Here is a 4,615-nt window from a genome sequence, read left to right as displayed (position 1 = left end):
TGTTAATTCTACCAATCCATAAACACGATATATTTTTCCATTCGTTTATATTTTCCTCTAACTCTTTTTTCAATGTCCTATAGTTTTCTGAGTACAGGTCTTTTACCTCCATGGTTAAGTTTATTCCTAAGTATCTTAATATTTTTTGTTGCAAGGGTAAATGGGATCATCTTTTTAGTTTCTTTTTCTGAGAATTCATTATCTATACTAATAAATAGACCAGACGTCTTCCGGACGTCCTTCTGAATAAAGCCATGGTGGCGGGGGCTGAGGTAAAGGTGATTAGGGGCGATCAGGCTGGCAGGGGAGAGCAGTTAGGGGCTATCAGGCCAGAAAGGGCAGTTAGGGGCATCAGGCAGGCAGGCAGAGTAGTTAGGGGCAATCAGGCAGGCAGGCAGGTGAATGGTTAGGAGCCAGTGGTCCCAGATTGTGAGAGGGATGTCCCGGATTAGAGAGGGTGCAGACCAGGCTGAGGGACCCTCCCCCCCATGCATGAATTTCATGCACTGGGCCTCTAGTTGATGTATAAAAATGCCATTGATTTCTGGGTATTAATGTGTTTTTTTGTTTTTGTTTTTTTTTTCTTGCTACATTACCGAATTCCTTCATCAGAGAGATGAAAAATTGAAACGATAATCAGGTATAACCTCACACCTGTCAGAATGGCTATCATCAACAAATCAACAATGACAAGTATTGGTGAGAATGTGGAGAAAAGGGAACTCTAATACACCATTGGTGGGAATGCAGACTGGTACAGCCATTATGAAAAACAGTATGGAGTTTCCTCAAAAAATTAAACATGGAACTGCCATTTGACCCAGTGATCTCACTTCTAGGAATATATCCTAAGAAACCTGAAAGACCAATCAGAAAGAATATATACACCCCTATGTTATAGCAGCACAATTTATGATATTTTAGATCTGGAATCAGTTCAAGTGCCCATCAGTAGATGAGTGGATAAAAATACTGTATATGTACTAACAGTGGTCGGCAAACTCATTAGTCAACAGAGGCAAATATCAACAGTACAACGATTGAAATTTCTTTTGAGAGCCAAATTTTTTAAACTTAAACTTCTTCTAATGCCACTTCTTCAAAATGGACTTGCCCAGGCCATGGTATTTTGTGGAAGAGCCACACTCAAGGGGCCAAAGAGCCGCATGTGGCTCGCGAGCCGCAGTTTGCCGATCACGGTACTAGTATACCATGCAATACAATGCAGCAGTAAAAAAGAAGGATCCCTTACCCTTTGAAACAGCATGGGGGACCTGGAGAGTATTATGCTAAGCAAAATAAGCCAGTCAGAGAAAGACAAGTATCACATGATCTCACTCATATGTGGAATCTATTGAACAAAATAAACTGATGAACAAAATAGCTCCAGAGACATAGAAGCATGGGACACATTGTCAAATCTCAAAAAGAAGGTGGGGGGGGGGGGGCGCGGTGAGGGGGGAGGAGAGGGTGAATGGGTGGGACAGAAGAGATCAACTGAAGAACTTCTATGCACATATGCATATATTATGGACAAAGACAATAGTGTGATGAAGACCTGAGTTTGGGGACATGTTCTGGCTAGAAGTGGTCAATTGGGGAAAAGGGTATATCTACAATACTTCAACAAACTATAGCAAACTAAAAAAATTCTGCACAACAAAAGAAACTAACAACAACAACAAAAAAGGCAACCGACTTAATAGGAGAATATATTTATAAATAATAGCTCTGACAAGGGGTTAATATCCAAAATATATAAAACACTCATAGAATTCAACACCAAGTAAACAAACAATCCAATGAAAAAAATGGTCTGAGGACATGAACACACTTCTCCCAAGAAAACTTAGAAATGGCCACCAGATATATGAAAAGATGCTCAACTTTACTAGCAAATCATAACTACAATGAGATACCTCTTCACAAGTGTTATAATGGCTATTAGCAACAAGACAGGTAGGTTGTGGAGAAAAAGGAACCCTCATTCACTGCTGGTAAGAATGTAAACTGGTATAGTTACTATACAAAACAGTATGGAGCTTCCTCAAAAAAATATTAAAAGGATTACCATATGACCCAACAATTCCTCTCCTGGGTATCTATCCAAAACTTTTGAAAACATTCATTTGCATAGATATATGCACCCCTATGCTTGTTGCAGCAGTATTCACAATGGCCAAGACATGGAAACAACCAAGGCAGGTGTCCTTTGATAGATGATTGGGAAAAGAAGATGTGGTACATATATAGTATGGAATACTACTTAGCCATAAGAAAAAATGAAAAATATCATTTGAGACAACATGGATGGACCTTGAGAATATCATGCTAAGTGAAATAAGTCAAACTGAAAAAGTAAAGAGCCATATGATTTCACTCACATGTGGAATATAAAACTGAAACTCATATACACAAACCACAGTGGCTACCAAAGGTGAGGTTAATAAAGAGCAAGGGATCAAATGTTTGACTTTGGGTGGTGGCCACACAATACAATATACAGATTATGTGTCATAGAAATATACACTGGAAACCTATATAATCTTATTAACCAATGTCACCCATATAAATTTAATTTGAAAAGAGAAATCACACACACACACACACAAAAAAAAAATTAAAATAAATAGAAATGGTGAAGCAAGACAAGTTGACATAAACGTGAATCTCATGTTGTTTGATGTACTGTGGACAAGTAAGTCTTATGTCTCACCGAAGGCTCAAACGCATACAATTAGCATCCATGACGTTGTTATAGGTTAATTTAACTTACCATTTTGGTAAAATCTGAAAAAGTCCTAACAGGGATAACTGGCAAAACTTGAATATGTCCAAGGATTAAATAGTAATTATATATCTGATGGAATGCACCACATAAAAATACATATATCTAAAGTTTCATGAAAAAATAATGTTTTTGTTATTGTGCTTATAATTTTTCCATAAGTTTAAAACAATTTTAAAATGTAAATGGTATGCTAAAGTAATAATTTAAATAAAGATAAAATGAATCCCAAAGAAATATTCTAAATATTAAGAAGCAAATAAGAGCCCTGGTGGGTTTGGCTCAGTGGATAGAGCATCAGCCTGCAGACTGAAGGGTCCCAGGTTCGATTCCAGTCAAGGACATATGCCTGGGTTGCGGCCGATCAATGATTTTCTCTCATCATTGATGTTTCTCTCTCTCTCCCTCTCCTTTCCTCTCTGGAATCAATAAAAAATATTTTTAAAAAAGAAACAAATAAGAACAAATACAGTATACTAAATGTTTTTTTTTTGGGTTTTTTTGCAATTAAGAAAAGACAACAATAAGAGGGCAGAACAAATGCAAAAGTTATATACTAAATAACAATAAAATAAAATATATATAAAAATTAAATATTTTAAAACACAGTAACATCATATTATATATCTGAGAACATTAAATGAGAATGGTGAACACAAAGAAATATTCTGTTTCTTTTATTTTTGTCCAGAAAAATTAACAGGTTTATTTATATTGTTATAAAGTTGAACTGCTGTAAACTTGTTCACTGAAACATTTGACTTGCATTAATTCTTTATGTCCTCGCATTTATATTTAAAAAATTCACACTCAAATGAAAATGGAAAACTGCCAATACCTGATTTCTGTCTCCTATTTTCAACTTGCAATCATATACTTAGGTACCTTTTGATCTCATGGGGGGGGGAAAACACACAAAACCTAATGTTCAGAACTACCAATAACAGGAAGAAGAGAAATTTTTTTAAAAGAATGAAATGTTTTCCATCATAGTGGATCCTTAAGCACGTTCTCCACATATGCAGCGTGCTAGCTGGATGTCTCCTGGTATAATTGTTACCTTTGGCATGGATAGCACACAGGTTGGTGTCTTCAAAAAGGCCAAGCAGATAGGCCTCACTGGCCTCCTGCAAAGCACCAATCGCTGCACTCTGGAAGCGCAGGTCTGTTTTGATCCTGAGCAATTTCTCGCACCAGGCGCTGGAAGGAAAGTTTGCGAATCAGAAGTTCAGTGGACTTTGGATAACGTCTAATTTCACAAAGTGCCACAGTAACGATGAGGTTTCTTCACCCCTCCAGTGGAGGGCGCACTCTTTCGAGCGGGCTTTGGTAGCCAGCTGCTTCCTCGGTGCTTTGCCCCCGCTCTGGTCGACTTGTGGACAGTCTGCTTGGTATGAGCCATGGTACAGAGACCTCTTGACTTACCCTCTTCTCCTTCGGCTGGAGCTCCGGGAGCTGGAGGAGAGCGATTTTTAAAGAAAAAAAATGTATTTGGTTATTTGAGAATCAGAGTAAAAGACGTAAAAAAGAAAGAAATTTACATCATCATATGAATTTTCTTCTGACCTTTACAATAATCATTTTTTCTGTATTTCTTTGTAGTTTTTACAAACAAGTTTTATGGCATAAGTAAATGGATAAAAATATTTGATATTTCAAGGTGACAAAATGTGAGGCAAGAGATAGTTGTGTTAAATGCAGGATAAAGCAAATGAGTAATTATAAGGTATTCCATTTATACTTGTGTTTTTGAGAACCAGACTTATTAGTGTGGGGAAAAGATAAAAATATATACACATATTTCCTAACACACTCCTCAGCAAAGTA

The 4,615-nt window shown here is 37.0% G+C and overlaps 1 pseudogene across 1 annotated transcript; it reads right to left on the bottom strand.

Moving 5' to 3' along the window:
* Nucleotides 1-3,788: 3,788 nt before the first annotated feature.
* Nucleotides 3,789-4,190, bottom strand: LOC307096472 (histone H3.3A-like; annotated as a pseudogene). The gene has a single exon. The product of its transcript is annotated as a histone H3.3A-like (transcript).
* Between the last annotated feature and the right edge of the window lie 425 nt (nucleotides 4,191-4,615).

Source organism: Cnephaeus nilssonii, assembly GCF_951640355.1.
Source record: "Cnephaeus nilssonii genome assembly, chromosome: 3".
Classification (NCBI taxonomy): domain Eukaryota; kingdom Metazoa; phylum Chordata; class Mammalia; order Chiroptera; family Vespertilionidae; genus Cnephaeus; species Cnephaeus nilssonii.
This window is presented reverse-complemented; position numbering and strand designations above follow the sequence as displayed.